Source organism: Podarcis liolepis (assembly GCF_965112155.1).
Source record: "Podarcis liolepis genome assembly, chromosome: 5".
Taxonomy (NCBI): Eukaryota; Metazoa; Chordata; class Lepidosauria; order Squamata; family Lacertidae; genus Podarcis; species Podarcis liolepis.
The window spans coordinates 62,750,647-62,769,817 of record NC_139556.1 but is presented as its reverse complement, the minus strand read 5'-3'; the positions used below and the strand labels follow the sequence as shown (position 1 = coordinate 62,769,817).

Below are 19,171 nucleotides of genomic sequence, written 5' to 3'. Positions count from 1 at the left end.
ACAAAACCTTAGGTGAAGAGCAGGCATAAATAACATAGGTCCAGTAACACAGGCGTAAGTAACACTAAAGTAAAGTTTAGAGCTGACCTGATTGTTCTTAATCCTGGGTTCCATGGGGTATTGCTTGTAAAAATGTGCTTATTTGTAGGCAATATTGCAACCAGAATTCTGTAGATGAGGAGAAATGCACTCCAAAATGTTCATGAGGACTTTTTGTAAAACAACAAGTAAATCACTGAACTTAATATTGGAAAAATGAAAAATGGAGAAAGTGAAATTAATGGATTCATCCATCCCTGTCTAGGATTCTTGAAGAGAAAGCAAGGCAATTAGAATGGTATAAAACAGAGTTTATAACGTAGATAGTTATGTTGTCCTTGTTAAAATTTGATCTTCAGAATCAAAGTGACATTGTTCATGCTGTTTGATGATCTTATATTTCCTGCCTCTGACCTGCCAAAAGATGCCAACAGATGGTGAAAAATTAATGGAATAAAGCATCTGTTTCACTCTTTAATATGCTCTAGTCTTGATGGTAGTTAAGTGCTTTGTTCCTCTTCCGCTTTTCTCTTCTTGTCCCTCATTCCTGCTAATGACACCTAAAGAGAATAACGTGGAACTAACACTGGGATACCCTTGCAGCAGCATCCAAGCCGTTGATCAGCTAATCCCTATGAATTCCTCAGGTCAGTCAAAGCCGAGACCTGAGAAGTTGAATTACTATGCTGGGAATCCTATTGTGCTAGCTTAATTTATGTCTTGATTTTTGCACAATTTCCCCAAAACTACAGGGGGTGAAATAGCAGGTCTGGAGAAAAGTAGCTTTCACAAGTTAGAAAAGAAAAAAGCATTGAGATGCCAGACAGCTGGGCTTATGTGAATTAGGGTGAATTGATCTATCCTTCTCTCCCTGCCTAATTCTCAGAAACTAGAACCATCATGGGATTCTAAAAAGAAGAGTCAAAAGTATCGCAAGAAATGGATGTGTAACAGGCAATTCAGTTCAGTTTTCATCACCATATAAGCCTTGATTTTTGCAGCATGATCCCCATGGAGCTAAGCTGTTGGAAGGAGCTGTGTGTGTGTGTGTGCGCGTGCTTACCATGCCCAGAAAAGCTGACTTCCTTGAAAGCTTGCAGTACAATCCAGTGGGGAGTTCTCCTGTAAAAGCCAAATGAATGCAAGAGAATCGCTGTGCACTTCTGCTGCCCCCATCCATTTCCCTGGACCTTGCGCAGGAAAACCTCCCAGCAGATTGTGCTGATGTTGGTTTCTTCTCATGATCAGTTTCCACAGGGAATGAGATCTAGTGCTTAGGGAAAGCAAAAGTCAGGGAGTGATTTGCATCCTCCAAGTGTCCTGATTTTCCAGGGACAGTCCCAGAATTACAGAAGCTGTCCTAGTTTCTGATTTGATCCTGGGATGTCCTGCTTTTCACTGGAGAAATGTTGGAAAGTATGGAATAGGGTGTCCCTATTAGAGTAATGTTGGAGAAGGTGGTAATGTGGGGGGCCGGACAGAATCCACAATTGCTTTCTTAGGGCCAAACTGTATACACACTTAAATATTAGCTATTCATCTTGTTTTTCCTTAGCTAATTGCAGGGGGGAACCTGTTCTCACTATAAGACAAAGAACCAGCAGAGCTCTTCCATACTGGTGTGGTGCATACTTCTGAGGAAGTATACAACAGTCAGCTAGTGGTAGGACCCCGAAGAAGACTCCAAGGAAAAGATGCTTTAGATCAGCCTTTGTTAACCTGCTGCCCTCCAGATATTTTAGACCATAACTCCCATCAGTTCCAGGCAGCATGGCAGCTGGTGCTGATCAGAGTTGTAGCTCTTTTTAAAAAAGGGGTACTCAAGGGTATGCAGTACCGGCATCTCTCCTTTTTTGGTTAAAAACTGTGGCACTTACTGTAACAGATTCATGTTGAGTACCTGCACATATTTTTCTTGAAAAAAAAAGCACTGGTTGTAGTCCAAAACATCTGGAGGGCATCAAGTTGGCAAAGGCTGTTTTAAACTCTAGGAGTGTGTAACAGAGCTAACAGGGCAGTCTGCCTCCTGTAAATATTTTTTAGCTTCTGGAAGTCAACTCTCATTAGAGCAACTGATAGATTTTTCTTATAAGGAACATCATTGCAGGGAGAAGGCAAAGCAAACTTAAGAATTAATTGAGGTTGAAGGGACAAGTCTGCAATATGTTGGAGAATTTAGCAAACATGGTTTCCCAAGAGCACAGATCTCCCACAACCTTATGGAAATTGCAAGGTATTTGGTTTTTTGGTTTTTTTAAAAAAAACATATATAGGCCAGCCTTTTCAAACTGTTTCCCCACATTCCTCCTGAGAGCATTCTTCAGGATTTAGCTGGGCATTCATTAAACAAAATTCTGAGGAAATGAATGGGGATTGGGAGAAACCCACGGGATTAAGGCAAATAGACATTTTGCATCAATTGTGACACTCCCCCCCCCCCGCAAAGGCCTGGGGTGCTGACAGGAATGGCAAGAATGGTGGTTAGAGTTGAGATGTTGGCTAATGCTGAGACTTCACATTTAGTCACATAAAACCATAAGTGTTCTAACATGCACTATTGGTAAGGTATTGCTTATAGGCCAATGATATTTTTCTAGCATTTATTGAACCCAAAGAAATAACCAGCCTTCTATGGAGGGCAGACTTTTGCAGAGTAAATAAGCAGAGCATATAACCAGGTGGTGAAAAGCCATTGATGATATGCCACAGTGGAGGCAATCAGGCACACAAAGTTATATTTGGTATGAGAAGAAGGATGTTACAAGCTTATCCCTATTCTCATCTGTGAAATATTCAATAGTTTGCTATTCTGGACGCTGCCTTAAGGCTGGCGGTTTACCTGACCAGCATTCCAGATTCGTCTCTTGTTGCTGCTGCAATTGACTGATTTGAGGACATAATTTGGTGATTTAAATAAGAAGGACTTTCGGATGACTCCAGCTGAACATTCTAATAAGAACATATAAAAATTAATGTGCAAAATAACCAAATCCATCAAAAACCCGCTGCTCTAATTTTGAATGTAAATGAGTTTGGAAGATGAAAGACTGAAGGGTGCCGTCATCAACATCTCCACTCCTCCATGCTCATTTGCACACTCTGATATAGTCGTGTTCATGGTAATTTGCATATCCTTCTATATAACATGCTTGGGTGAAACTAACAGCTCTGCTTCCAGAGTGCATGAAATCAAGCTTCAAAGATCCCATCCTCAGTGCAAGGGCCCTTGGAAGTTGCCCCCAGCCCCTCTGGCAGTATTTGTCAGCACCATTACTCACGCTTCTCGGAGCTAAATTAAATGCTGACCTGAAATTTATATGCTCAGGTTCTGCTGCAGCTAACGGAGCCATCAGAACCGGCTGTCCATCAACATATGTCAGGGGATGCCATCTTTAGGAAGGGACACAGGAAGCTGTCTTATAATGAGTCTGACCATTGGTGCCTCTAGCTTAGTCCACAGCTTAGTCCACAGCTTAGTCCACAGTGATTTGGAGTGGCTCTCTGCGGTTTCATGAAGGAGTCTCTTCCAGCTCTACCTGGAAGGTTTGGAAGGTTGCCAGGTTAACTGGGTGTGAGGTGACAGGAAAACAGAGTTTTTAGTTGGTTGGAAAATCTGGGATCCATCTTGGGCAGGCTGGCTAAGATGCCTTGGACTCAAGGGCTGTACTGCTGTCGGGGGCAAGGCCCTCTTGAAATGACCATTCTGCCAGATCTGGACTCCTTCCATGTAGACTGAAGGTGTAAATAGGTGAATAAACCATATTTCTTAAAGCTACAACAACCTCCACTCTGTCTCAGTTCTCCAAAGGAACACAGACCCCAGGTAAGTGCCTGGAACCCACAGGAGTCTTGTAGAGAGTGGGGGTGGCACACAGCTTTTGTAAATGCATGTTTGTATGCACTGGTTGGAGAATTGCATCAGACATTTCAAAGAACTGTGACTTTTGAAGGATAGGTGTGTTTGAGCTTGTGCATTGGTTCAAGAAGTAGGAATTGGGTGGTTTCTCATTTAAACTCAAATGAAATTGCATTTCTTGCCCGTCTGTAATCTGGAGTGGGCTGTTTGCTTTTTATTAGAAGAGGACCCATAGAGAGGACTGGACTTTTCCTAACATGCTTACCAAACACCACTGCTTATGAATAATATTCCAGCCTGAAAATACCAAACCTAGCCTGAAATCCTATGCCTGCTTGACTCTGGGAGTAAGGCCTACTGAGCACAATGAAACCCGTTGCAAACCTTTGCTTGTTGATAACAGCCCTTTTCCTAACACACTTACCAAATGTTGCTGCTTGGTAATAATATTCTAGCCTGAAAATACTGAACTAAGGCTGCAATCTTATTCACACTTTCCTCTGGGAAGAAGGTCTGACTTCTAAATAACATGCATAGTACTGGGATGTGCTTTAAATATCTATTTTTACAAAGGTGGGAGCAATGGACACTATTGGCTTTAATAGAACTTGCAGCCCAATATTGAATATGTTTACATGGAAGTTGGTATGCTAACGACTGCAGTTTTTTCTGGAATGAAGAAAAATTGTAATATTGTGGCTGGGAACATTTAATCCTACTGGCAATGTGCTGCTTGGAGTCAATGGAATTGTATTTCTTGAAATGGCTGACCATTCAACAAGGTTGAACTGGAAGAAGAGAAGGAAAAACAAGGAAAAATAGTTTGCTGCAAAGCTATCAGTAAAAGCTGGCAACAAGAAGATAAGTGTCAACTTTTATGGAATGAGACATGGTTGTTAAGGGATGGCTAAGCAAGAGCTTTTATTCTGCGTCACCATCATTATTTCAAACATACGGGTGGCAGTTTAGCGTATAATTATTTGCATTTGAGTCCTACTGAGATGGAGGACATTGCATGGGTAAGGCTGAAACCTTATGCACGTGGATTATAAATTAAATCCCAATGAAGTTACTAGGATATATGCCTTAGTAAACGTGCTGCACTTGTTCCAGACTGTAGCCGTGGCATTTCTCTAGGAATGAGCCCTGTTTTGAGCATAAGTTGCCATATGAAAAAAAGGAGTGTTGCAAATCAATTTGAAACACTCCTTTTTTCATATGGAACAGATCATACATCCTGATGAGGATTGGCATATCCACTGTTGCCAATATGTCCACCCCATAATAAGCACATGATCTTTGGAAGCACGTCATCTAATGCTTTTAGAAGACATCTGAAGGCAGCCCTGTTTAGGGAAGCTTTTAATGTTTAATAGACTTGTATTTTAATATTCCACCCAGAGTGGCTGGGGAAACCCAGCCAGATGGGCGCGGTATTATTATTATTATTAGTAGTAGTAGTAGTAGTAGTAGTAGTGGTGGTGGTAATTATATTGCAAGAATGTGGAACAGGATCCAGCCAGTGAGCTGCTCTCCCTCATGGGCCACTTAGACAATCACCAGATGACATCAAGGATCCTAGCTTCAAAGGAAAGAATCAGGAACCCACACTGAGTGTGTTCAAGATTCTTTTCTTCTTTTCTTTACAGCAAGGCTGCAAAGAAAGATCCCTGCCCAACCTGGGATTTGCACATGGTGCCAGTCAGGGTGGTCTTGGGAACACCCAAATGTAGCTGATGCCAGTGGCAACCACTACGGGAACTCTCAAGTGGAAGCAATCCTAGTGGAGCTTGCATTTGATGCCAAATTTAAGAGGTGCCGAATACAAGCCCCAGTTGCCAACGAATAATTGGGAGTGCACTTCAAGGTTTCTGATTGTTCCTTTGCAGGCTCTGTAGGAGGTGTGTGTGTGTTACCTTTCCACTGTTGCTACTTGTTACTGCTTTCTTAATTGCAAAGCAATTGCACTGCAGTACAAACATAATTGTTGACATTCCATAATCCAGAGTCCACATGCATTTCAATTTCTCAAGGCTTGTAAGTATTTGACCAATCTACGCTGTAGTATATTGTTCTGGAAAGCTACCCTGAGGCCATCCAAAGTGATTTTAAAGGTTGCAATTGGTCTGCACTTATTGATTTCCCATCCCCACTTCTTTCTGTCTTACGGGATCCTGGCAGAGGCGTGAAATATTACGCATGCTTGCTAGAGACCAGCTGTTCACTGGGTACAGTGCGACTGCACTAGCTGAACTGTTATACTGATGGTAGGCCAGCTAAATGGGGAGCCCAACTTTATTTTTAGATCTCATTTCATCCAACCAAAGCAGTAAAGTTCACTATTCTGCTCACTGCATTTCTTTATTTGCAACTTGAATCACCTTGCTCCCAGCATTTTATTGCAGGAGAGTGGGGAGCAAGCTTTTATTGAAGGTTTTTAAGAGGCTGGGGCGGGTGTTATCAGCACTTAAAGCATTATCATAAGGTATATTGACCAAAGTGAAGAAGTGATAGAGGTTTCTGCCTATATTGGGTTAATATTTGGTGAAGTAGCCACACAACATTCAAGGTCTCCTCACCACTACCTTACAAAGAATATAGGACTGAGCAAAAATGCACCTCAGTTCAGTGCTCTGTTTACAGATGGCAAACTGAAGAGACCATTTCAGCACTTTGGGTGACTGCAGTTGTGGAAATGTTAATGGGGTGGAGCTTATAAATTGGGGGGCACCCTTTCTGTGGCACCCACTTTTTTACCCAGAATGTCCTGGAACATCCATGGCATTCAGTGGAGTGGAGATTTTGGCTGCCACCTGTGGTGGTGGAACGAAAACAAAAGCATATAAGACACCCTTCCCCCCCCCATACACACACTATTTAGCCTGACAGCAATGAAATACTTTTTCACAAGTTATACTGAAGAAACTGACTCTACCCATGTATAAGTGTTTGTGTAAAGAGTGTATGCCTCTAGATTTGTTCAGCATAGCTATTGTGTTCAACAGACTATACACTTGCTGAACATTATATGTACAGCTTAACTATACAGGTACTCAGATGTAATGTGTGAACACCACTTCTGCAAGCTGTTTTGTGATAAGAATTGGTGACTAACTGCATTATCACCCAGAACATTTTGTGGCTGCATGGAGATCTGAACGCAGATCCCTCTGACCTAACATTTCTAATTGGGTTCTTGCTCTTTAAAATGTCCCACAGTCTATTTATTAGAACATTTGCCTGTGCACACAAAACCTGCATCTTTGTGGACTCCGTTCTAAGAATTGCTATTGGTTCTATTCCTTCTTAGGGTGTGAAACATCTCTGCTGATCCCTCATTGCAGACTCATCACTTTCTCACCATCTTTCACAGTACTGGCTGTGCCACCTGGACCATGGTGATGCCAAAGACTGGCCCAGAAAACTAAGGTATGTAAAGAGGGCAGAAATAGCTCCTGCTTGTCTATCTTAAAGATCTGGTGTGGTTTACTCTGCATCTTTTTGATGATGAATAAATTGCTGGTATGGTGGAGTGGCCAAACCCTTTCTTCCATTGGAAAGGACTCTTTATCATATTGCACATGCTGGTATGATATCTCCAGCCTTTATCCTCACATCAACAGGTCTTGTTTCTACTAGAGATCCAGCTGGTGTGCCTTCAGATAGCTAAGCTTGTGATAGCTCCTGAAACTGCCTATTCCTCTTATTATTGGCTGTTTGAAGATACAGTACTGGAATCTGGAAGTCCCCTGCTTTGCCTCTGCAGGCATTGAGGCCCCTGAACTCTGCCATTTCCCAAAACCGATAATACTGGAAAGATCACATAAGGACATGTACCTCATTCTTGTTTCCAAGAAATGTTCCCCTGAGGCCTCCTTCAGTTCAGTCTGTTTTATAATTGGTGGGAATTTCCCCAGCACTGTCATTGGACTTTCCATGACTTCCTGGGCTTGAGTGTGAAATCTGATAATGCTGGCTCTGAGTCTTCTGTTCTTGCCTGGGAGCATTGGTGCCTCTGTCAGGGAGACATGAAAAATTCCTACTGCATTGCACTCTACAACACAGTGCTCTCTGGATGAAGAATAAAAGGTGGCTTGCATACCTGTAAATAAACTCTCATGGGGCCCAAATAAAACAAATAATTGTGTAAATACTGAAACAGATAGCTCCTTCCTCCCAGGCACAATTCAGAAGTCTTGCAGAGTTGGCCTAAGGGGGATACCAGAGCTTTGCAGATCCATTTGATCAGTGGAGCACAGACTGCTTCCTATATATTTTCATTTCATATTGAAAACTGCTGGTGAAGATGAAGTATTCCCTACTATACATTTCCATTACTCGGTGACTCTCACCTGGTTCAGAGTCAAGCAAAAATATGTTGTGTAGCTGTGTGTAAAGCTCATGGGAAACTTTGAATATAAGACCTATTCTGGACCAGGTGCACTGGTTGTCAGGGAATTTCCAGACCTAGTTTAAAGTGCTGGTTTTATCTTTACAGTATAGAGCTAACTGGCTTGGGACCAGGCAATCTGAAGGACTGCCTGCACCTGCATGAGATTGCCTGGCCCTTAAGATTATCCACAGGGGGCCCACTGGTCAACTCCCATCAAATTGGTGGGGAGAAAAGACAGAGCCTTTTCAGTCGTTGTCCCTTCCACTGTGGAATGCCCCTCCCACATGGAGGGTGATTTGTGTCCTTATTAGCTGCTTTCTAAGATGGCTCTCAAAAGACCCAATCAGCTTACTTGCATTTACAGAAACCTGACTGGGAGCTCTGTCACACAGCTGATTCTACCAGTCAGCTGATTGCCACTGACAGAACATCTCAATTGCAGGGAGCAATTGGGCACATACCATTTTGTGCCTTAAGATCCATGTCTCTACCTGACCCACACCTGATGGTGGGCATGGCTTAGGGGAAATAGCCTCATCAGCTGAGCTGGGACCAATGTTGGCCTGTGGGCCAGAGCTTCCCCACCCCTACTTTAACACACTGATATCCCCCTTTTGTTTCTCAACAGCCTCATTTGGGCTGCATCGTTGTCATAAAAAGAGCACCTGAGTTTGTGATTGGTATATAGAAGTGGGCTAAGAACAACAAGAGCTTTCAGGATTCCAGCTACTCCATTCCATCTGCCCCATACCCCAGTTTTCTGCCTCCTCCCAACAGTCAATCATCATTCTGTACCCACTGAGCATTCTTAGCTCTGATTGGTCTGTCTTGTTTTCTTTTTTTTAATGTGTTGGGTTGGGATGGACATACTTATGCCCAATGCTAGCTACATTAGCAAGATAGATTTGTCTATTGATTTATATGGGCAGCTCTTACTTCTGTTTCTTGGGGCATAAAATAGTGAACCAGGAAATGTCCTATCCAGACAATGAGATGGTTCTCTCTAACCTTTTTATATCCATATGCCTCCTCTTTCATCTTCCTTTCTCAGCCACTCCATCCCCGTGCTCCACCCAGTTTCCTCTCAGCATCCTGTGCTATTAAGCATGTTGAGTCCCAATTGGGCTAGAGTGTGTGGGTTGGGTGGTTTCTGTTTTGGCTACAGAAGTGAGAGCATTTGGAGAATTGAAGCAGAACTAGAGTAAAGGACATAAGGTCATATGATGATTTAAACTGATGGTTAGGAGAGTTAGACAGTTGATGAGGGTTATGCAGGAGAGCTGGGGAAGAGACATGGATGAGTAGGGGCAGAGGCATTTATGTTTTATAGAAAGGTTGTCATAGCTAAAATGTATACCACTGCATAGCAAACCTACCTATAGGCAAGAGTTTGGGACTCAGGAAAAGATGTATTTTTAATCAGCTGCATAAATTCCCAAAGCTGATGTTACAAAAATAGATTATCCATTTGGGTGTTGTGAATCTGTATTTGTTTTTCTTATTGAGAAACCAGTTTGAGTAACTTGATAACCTCTCATGCATAACTACCACCTGGCAAGGAAGTGAAAGCAAGTGAGAACTGAGTTCTGTGACAAACACGTTGCGTCCCGCTTGAATGTAAGCACTAAACCATAAATTTAGTGCTACGTGAATGATCTTATTCGATCAGAACATGGCTTATTATCCTGGGTTGTTAACCAGCATTAACCCAGAATTCCGTGGTTTGGATATAATTCCGCTTATCTTTTTCATGACGCCAGCCCCACTGCCACTGCCATTAAATTCCTCCTGCCGAACTTCTTGCTGGTGGGAGACAAAACAACCTCTCATGCAAACCAGGGGATTTGAATCTGGTCCACCTTTCATTGGGGTTGTGGGTTCACAGTGCCTGGGCATGCCATGGGAAACTCTGGCTTAACAAAAGGCAAGATCTCTCAGCTGAAACCAGTTCACCTGGGGAGGAGGAACACATATCCACAGTGTTCCTTCATTACTTCAGAAACCATGGTTTACGGTGGTATGACTGAACATCTGAATGTAGCTATTAAAACTATGTTTTTGCATGTACAAGCAGCTCAATTGGTGGCATTCTCAGATAGGGTTGGGAAATCCTAGAGAGCTCCCCCCCCCCAATAATTTTTCATTTACATACAAGAGCAACATACAACACCAGTAGCTTGTCCAGTGGTACATTCTTATACTTTCATATGCAGTACATACCACACAGTCAATAAGTTTATTTATGTATTCTCAGTTCAGCTATCGTCTGCATAGAGACTCTTGTACTGAGGGTGGAATAAAAGTATTTTCCATCTTGTTTATAAAGGAAAAGAAAGGAAGCCAAGTCTCACCAAAAGTGACTTGAATCAAATTCCTGGACTAGCATGGTCAGGGAAGCAGGTTTTACATCATGGCCTTAGAGAAACGATGCCAGTCAATGCAGATGAGCTTTCATCACTTTGGCACCCTCCTGATATTTTGGACCCCAACTCCCATCAGTGCCAGGCAGCACAGCCTGATGTGGACAATACTCAGTAAGATAGGCTAACAACCTGTCTCAGTAAAGTTGAGTTCCCTATGGCCAATAAACTGTGACTTGTAAGGTAATTGTTGACATGCTATGAGGCACCGATGAATGAGAGAGACAAAAACAGGAAAGAATCAGGCCACATTCGTGAGCTTGCACTCCATGCCTGAAAGTCAAGGATCCTTTAATAACCCTTTTGATGGAACTGAAATGTGATTTGTGACTGAAGGCTTCCCAAATCCACATTACTACCACCATGTCAGTTTTATATCCGTGGAATGTAAATAGACTAATAAGATATCCCATTGTGTTAGCCTGGAGGTAAGTTAAACGTGCCCTTGAAACCAAAGACAAACTAACACATAATTAAAACTCTCATAGTGAAATCACCCTTGTGGCAGAACTGTGGGTCCTTGTAATGCAAAGGGAAGAGTTCAGATTAAAACCTGGTGCTGCTTTGCCATCAGAAAGCCTGGAGCATCTTTGATGGTTACCTCTAGGAACCCATGGAAATCCTGATCTGATCTGGGTTGGGGGTGGAGGCAGTGAGGAGTTGAAAAGAAACATTACAGAAGGGAAGAAAACCCCTGGAGCTCCCTGTTCCCAAAGCTCAGAAAGGCTATTGACAAGATCACCAAATCTATTCCCAAATTAGACTTCCATCATTCCATAGAAAGGATGGACTGTGACCTCATGTCAGTACCATGGTCCATGTGCACAGGTAAAAGAGTGCCGAGGGTCACCTTCAGCAGCACCTTCCATGCCTCTTCAACCCCTTCATTCACATATGTTCTGCAGACATGGAGAAAGCTCTTGCAATTTCACAGAATGCAGAACTGTACCAGGTGCAGCTTTCCCCACTGCAATGGGGAACCCCATTGGAACTGATGGAATCTCCCCCCCCCTTCTATTCAACTCTTAAAGATACCAGTGTCCTCTCAGGAGCTTCTCTTAGCAAACTGCAACCCTAGATGTGCAGCTTGCCACATGCAAAGCTGATCTGTGATCCTACAAATCAGAAATAGTCTTTACCTGCCCATAAGAATTCCAGTGCATTTATCCAGATGTTCTCCACAAAGAGGTCCACACACAAACACCACTTGAGGTCAGGGGTGTTTTCTGTTTGACCTATAGCAAACTTGAATCCCTCCTATGCAGCTCACAGTTACTTCTCTTGAAGCAGTTAATCTCCTTTAGTCCCTGCTCTTCAAACACCAGTAATGTCTGCATTGGATTCTGGATCCTACTTTTCTCTCCTGGGAAGACAATCCTGCTGTTTCTGTATTTGCAAAATACTGTGTTGCTGTTTGGCCTGGCTGGCTGAGGATGAAGATGCCTTCCCCTTTGGTGCCTATATGCAGTAATCACCATCATCATCTCCTCTGCAAACTGGCTTTCTGTTACCCTGAAGGGACAGGGTCTACAATCCCTTCAGACTGAGTCATTCCACAGGCACCAGTCTTCCACAACTTGGTGCTGCCTTTGAAAAAGGTTTGGAAGCTTCAGCTTGCCCAGAATGCTGTGGCCAAACTGCTGACTGAGGCTACTTATAGGGAGCATGTTTGTTGTTGTTGTTTAGTCGTTTAGTCGTTTCCGACTCTGTGACCCCATGGACCAGAGCACACCAGGCACTCCTGTCTTCCACTGCCTCCCGCAGTTTAGTCAAACTCATGCTGGTAGCTTCGAGAACACTGTCCAACCATCTCGTCCTCTGTCGTCCCCTTCTCCTTGTGCCCTCCATCTTTCCCAACATCAGGGTCTTTTCCAGGGAGTCTTCTCTTCTCATGAGGTGGCCAAAGTATTGGAGCCTCAGCTTTACAATCTGTCCTTCCAATGAGCACTCAGGGCTGATTTCCTTAAGAATGGAGAGGTTTGATCTTCTTGCAGTCCATGGGACTCTCAAGAGTCTCCTCCAGCACCATAATTCAAAAGCATCAATTCTTCGGCGTTCTTTATGGTCCAGCTCTCACTTCCATACATCACTACTGGGAAAACCATAGCTTTAACTATCCGGACCTTTGTTGGCAAGGTGATGTCTCTGCTTTTTAAGATGCTGTCTAGGTTTGTCATTTCTTTTCTCCCAAGAAGCAGGTGTCTTTTAATTTCATGAGTGCTGTCACCATCTGCAGTGATCATGGAGCTCAAGACCCTTTTAAAACAACCTTCCGGGCTACCAGTCCGTTTCCAGGCAGAATTCACAGCACTGGTTATGACCTATAAAGCACTACTGTATCTGGCTTGGGCCCAGACTACCTGAAATATATCTCCCCATGTAAACCTGCCCAGGTGCTAAGCTCCTCAGGTGAGCACCCACCCTCAGTCCCTTCAACAATATAAGCATGATTGACGGTGACATGAGAGAGCGCTTTTTCTGTGGCTGCTCCCATCTTGCAAAATTCTTTCCCAAGAGAGATTAGATTGGCTCCCTGTTTGTTATCCTTCCACCAGCAGGCTAAGTCCAATTCAGACACACCTTACAAAACTAAGGTACAGATGATGCTGATTACTGGGATGCTATTGGAGCAAACTTTAATTACTTGTTTGAAATGTCTTTTGATGTATTTTAACTATTGTTTTTAACTAATTTGGTTTTGTTACTTTGCATTTTATAATGTTTTAAATGTTGTAAGCCTCCTTTAGTCCCAGTTTTGGAGAAAGGTGGGATATAAATATATTAAATTAAATAATAATTATTATTATTTTAAAAAGTGCCCTCCAGATGTTGTTGAACTACAGTTCCCATTATCTCTGACCATTGGCTGGGGCTAATGGGACCTGAATCAAGCAACATCTGGAGGGCCACAACTTAGCCACCCCTGCTATACACTCCACCAGGGATGGGAAACCTCTGGCCTTCTCCAGCTTCCATCAGCCCTAGCCAGCCTGGCCAACAAGGAGGGATAATGGGACTTGTAGTCCAGAGGTTTCCCACCACAGCGTTACGCTGTGTGGGATTTCATCAAGGGCACTGCTGATTCACTGCATGCTTTTCATCTTGTGTGATCTGTCACATGTTAGAAGCTGCCCCCTGCAAAGTGGGACGCAGTCAGCTGCAGAGCTTTTCCAAAGCTGTCAGTTACTGAAAACTCTCCACTCCACATCATCTCTCCGTTTCTGAATTGCATTCTGCCCGGTGATATTGCTGTGTGGCAAACCATTTCAAAGATGCATACCTGTCAACAGTCCTCAGAAATGTTCCATTTGCTGCCTGCTGTGCAACATCTTAGCTAATGGACTGCTATACAAAAGAATTTAAAGACATCTTAAGTAGCTTTTGAAACATTCATTAAGGAAAATGACAAATGGATGCATTTTAGTAGCCAATGAGCAATATTTTGACGTTTGTACAAATTCAAATATGCAGCAATAGAAGCACACGGCAATAAAACAGAAGGCCTTTACAGCTTTTTGGAAGAAATTGTACTTGGCATTGGAATTACCTTGCTGAGTCAGGCCAAAGAACCACCCTTTCCATCACTCCCTTTGGTCATATGGGTGAGCCGGGGAAACCAACAAGTAGTTGGTTGGGAGCTACCCAGAGTGGCTGGGAAAACCCAGCCAGATGGGCGGGGTATAAATAATAAAATTATTATTATTAAAATTATTATAGTGCATAATGGAGAGAGCCATTCTCTGCTGTTTGCCCTCAGCATCTGTGCAAGGGTCATAGCTCAGTGGTAGAGCATCTACTTGCATGCCAAAGGTTCCAGGTCCCATCCCAGGTGGAGGAATTGCCATTAAGTATCAACAGTACTGATCTATATGGACCAATGGCATCATTTGGTCTAAGGTAGCTTCCTATATTTCTCTATCGTTCTCCAAGTTAGACTGCCTTTGGAAATGGAGGGTCTGCTTTTCTTGCTCTTACGGTTAATTTTGCAATTAGCAGATATGTCATCTATGAATTTAGTGAGTCCTTTTTAGAGCCAGTGACCATAACAGCACCTCATGGCAACAATTAATGAATCCCATAATTATGCTTTGCATTAAGAAATGTTTCCTTGTGTTTGTCTTGAACCTCCTGTTAATCAGTTTCAATTAGTTTGCGATCCAGCATCAACATTCTGACCAGATGTGATGAATAATGCTGAATGTGAAATTGCTTGCAAACATGTGTATGTGAGTTATAGAATCACAGAATTGTAGAGCTGGAAAGGACCACAAGGGTCATCTCGTCCAGCCCCCTGCAATGCAGGAATCTTTTGCCCAACATGAGGTTCAAACCCATGTATCGAACTCTTGTACTTTAATATTCTGTTGGAAGCCACCCAGAGTGACTGGGGAAACCCAGCCAGATGGGCGGGGTATAAATAAATTAGTAGTAGTAGAAGTAGTAGTAGTAGTAGTAGTATTACCCTGAGATTAAGAGTCTCATGCTCTCTAAAGTGTTGAAGAATTTTCAGGATGATTTAAAAATTCAAAAATTGCTGCAAAATGTGGAGCACTGAATTTAATATTTGGAAGAATATAAACTGAGAGAACCCCCTGGAGCCAATCTCGTGGGTGCACAGAAGTCTGCAGGGGAGAAGAAAGAAGGGGAAAGTTCTATTCTACTAGCACACATCCCTTGCAGACTGCCCAGAGTCTTTTGTGTGGTCACTCACAATTCCAGTACAGAGTCATCTCTGAGTTGCCACAGCATCACATCTGACATCACAGTATTTTAGTTGGGCAGCAAACACTGTCAAGCATACTGATAACTGCCCAAACATGTATAAATAACGAAGAACTGAGTTGAGGGTGTGCACCCCAACCTTAGCTTTGGGCTACCCCAAATTATATATTTAAACCTCCAGGAGAGTGGCTTCTACCTGGGAGCATGATATGCTTCAGCATAGTTCCCCAATGCAGGAAAACCTTAATGTATGTAAAAATAAATAAAGTATGGGGGCAAGTGCACCCCGCTGGAAGCTAGCCTGCAGTTGAGCCACAAAGTCTGAGCTGCCAACAATGTGTCTGCTTGAAAAATCGGCTCTCGCGCACTGATATATGCAAACTCCAAAAATCTGGAAACCAGACATTAAGTTCAGAGAAGAGTTGACATTTCACTGAGGAAGAGTTGGATGATTATTGCGATGACTAATTTGTAAGGCGAATGTAAGAACAGATGTGATCAGAACAAGGTAACCATGTTGTTCCACAACAAAAATGTAAAGGTTTCTACATTTGAAATCAGTTACAGGGTGAAATCAATGCAGTTAATATGTTGGGAGAGAACAAGCCTATGGCGCAGAGATAGAACATTTAATTAATGTTTGACCTGTAGGGCAACTTAAGAGAACAGAGCCCAGCAGCCACCACTGCAGGGGGTATGAAAAATGTGCTGCACCACTAGACCAGAACAAGTATTATGTGGCAGCTGTAACACTGCCAGATCCACAGATTTGAAGTGGATAAGCAAGTATACATGGGATAAGGCAAGTAAACTGGTCTCAAGCCATTAAGGGTTTTATTTACTAATAGTAGCACCTTGAACTTGGTCTGGAGCTCAGATCTCTGTGCAGAGGTCTTGCATGCTGATCAGGTCTCCTTCCTGCCAGCAACAATACTGCAGCATTCTGCACTAACTGCAGCTTCTGGATCAAGCGCAAGGGAAGCCCCACGTTGAGTGCATTGCAGTGATCCAACTTTGAAGTCACCAATTCCCGAACTGGTCATCAAGATCATCTGGTCTAAGAACAGCCCTAGCTGTTGTACCTGTGGAAACTAGTAAAAGGTCCTTCTAGCTCCCTGGGCCTCCAGGGACAGGGCTGGATCCACAATCACCCCAAACCTGCTCCTTCAGGGGGAGCGCAACACTGTCCAGAACAGGGTTTCTGGACACTCGCCCACAGTGCTTCAATCTCGCCAGGATACAAGATCAGCTTATTTTCCCTCATCTATCCCATCACTGCATGCAGGCACCAGTTCAGGACTACCATGACTTCTGATTCAGATCCTATGGAAAAATGGAGCTGAGTGTCATCAGCATCCTGATGGCTCTTAGCACCACAATTCATAATGACTACCCTCTTTACTCAATGGGAAAGTAATCTTGAATCACTTCTTTTTGTGAGGGGTGCGGGGAGCTGCTGACTTTGATGTTCAACTACAGCATTTACATTGTTTACTGTCTTGGATACCATTACAGTGGTACCTCGGGTTACATACGCTTCAGGCTACATACGCTTCAGGTTACAGACTCCGCTAACCCAGAAATAGTGCTTCAGGTTAAGAACTTTGCTTCAGGATTAGAACAGAAATTGTGCTCCGGCAGCGGGGGGGCAGCAGGAGGCCCCATTAGCTAAAGTGGTTGCTTCAGGTTAAGAACAGTTTCAGGTTAAGTACGGACCTCTGGAACGAATTAAGTACTTAACTCGAGGTACCACTGTATATTCTTTTATTGCACAAAGTGCTTTTTTCCCTAGGGCTACTCAAGGCACCTTTCCTTGTTCAAATGTTAAAAGTGTGGCACTTGCTTTAACATCTTCGTGGTGAGTACTGGCACCTTTCTTTCTAAAAGGAGGGGGGAGGGAGCTCACTAATTGCACATATGCAGTATATGAACAATCTTGAATTTGGGAAAGACAATATAGACACAATTCAAACAAATGAATAAAGCCACAAGGCATACAAACCCATTGCCAATGACACGCATTGTCTGAAAGCTCACATTTTCTTTCCCGCCATGTCAATTAATTCATTTAATAGGATTTCAAGTTTGCTGTGAATATCCAGGTTTTTAGTTGTAATCACAGAGTGAGTTCAGTTCAGTCTTTGGTCTGTCACACAGGTGAGGCTGTTTATAACTTGATGTTTCCATTAACACTAAGAAACACTCCTGTAAAATCAGAAAGACATTTTCATCTTAACAATTCCTGATTGAATTGATCAAACTGGTAATGAAATCTTATCCTGTATGAATGAAAAACAGGAAGAGCAAGAGGAAAGGATGAGGAAAATATAGGCTTAATAGGTTCCATGTGCCCTAGGAGGTCTTTGGGTTTGTATGTCTTGGACAACAGTTCTCTTAGCCAATAGCAAACAACTTTTGAAATGGAGGGAATTTTCAAAAGCAGTTAATGATATTACACAGGGGTCTGTGGACTTGGGACTGAGCGAATCTATCTATTTCAGTTTCTTTCTCTGTTTTTGTCTTTATTTAGATTAGTTTCTTTTATCTTACGAAAAATATTTACCGTAATAAAATCTTGGTTTGTTTTTATAAAAGAATCACTTCCCCAGTCTTAAGCTGTTCTCCAAATCTGAATCATTTCACATTAAAAATAAATAAATCTTTATGGAAATTCACCAGCAATTTCATGCACATTTCCCCTAATGCAATGGAGTTCTGTATGCTGGTATAGCTCAGTCACTAGAGCATGAGACTCTCAATCTCAGGTTCATGGGTTTGAGCCCTAACTTGGGCAAAATAATTTTCTGCATTGTAAGGGTTTGGACTAGATCAGTGTTTCCCAACCACTGTTCCGCGGCACACTAGTGTGCCGCGAGATGTTGCCTGGTGTGCCGCGGGAAAAATTAAAAATTTCGAAAGATTTTTTTTTTAAGTCAAATTTTCGATTGGGGCGCCGTCACTAGATGACCCCTGGGGTTCCCTCCCTCCCTCCCGCTCTGCGCCTCCCTCCTCCTCCTCCTCCGGGGAGGCCCTTCCTGGCTCTCGGCCAAGGCTTGGCGGCTGCCACTCACTCACTCGCTCGCCCACCTGTCCCTCCATCCCTGCACCCGGCCTCTCCCCCTCCGTCCCCGGCGCGGGGGCTGCCGGGATCCGTAGTCCCCTCGCCCTTGGGCTTCGCGCCCGCGCGGGGTGCGCAAACTACATTTCCCAGCATGGCCTGGCGGGCCGGGCGTTTTGTTTGAAGCGCTCTTCTCCCAGCCATGGAATGAGCGCAGCGGCGGCGGCCGGGCGGGCAGGGGCTCTTCCGCGCAGACCCCGCGCAGCCTGCCTGCGCCCCCGCGGAGATCGGGCGGCAGGATGGAGCCCAGGGATCCCCGCGGAGGCAGAGCGGCGGAGGCGGAGGCTGCCCCCCAGGTAGGGCTGCGTCGGGGTTTTTTTATTTTTGCAATGCTGCATGCGCGCCGGAGGGGACGCATCGGACCGCGGGGAGACCCCTTGGCGTGCGTGCAAGGCAATGCATGCGTGCAGGCGTTGCATGGAGTGCAGTGCAATGCAATGGCAACGCGGCGCGAAGGGGAGCCAGGGGGGAGCAGCGCTGCTCCCCGAGCCGAGCCCGGGGGGAAACTTCGGCGTCGTTGCGCCTGGTGTTGGAAGCGGAGGCTGGCGGGGGCCCCTCACCTGCAAAACCTGGTCGCCTCTCATATATTTCGTGCATTGCATTCATCGCCCGCTTTCTCCTCC

General features: G+C 43.9%; 1 long non-coding RNA gene across 1 annotated transcript in view; it reads left to right on the top strand.

The window, feature by feature from the left end:
- LOC310708054 overlaps nt 1–19,171 on the top strand; it is a 233,158-nt gene that overhangs the window by 191,739 nt on the left and 22,248 nt on the right. The window contains exon 5 of the long non-coding RNA XR_014526831.1: nt 7,206–7,324. This is a non-coding gene — a long non-coding RNA (uncharacterized lncRNA). The remainder of the gene's footprint in view (nt 1–7,205; nt 7,325–19,171) is intronic.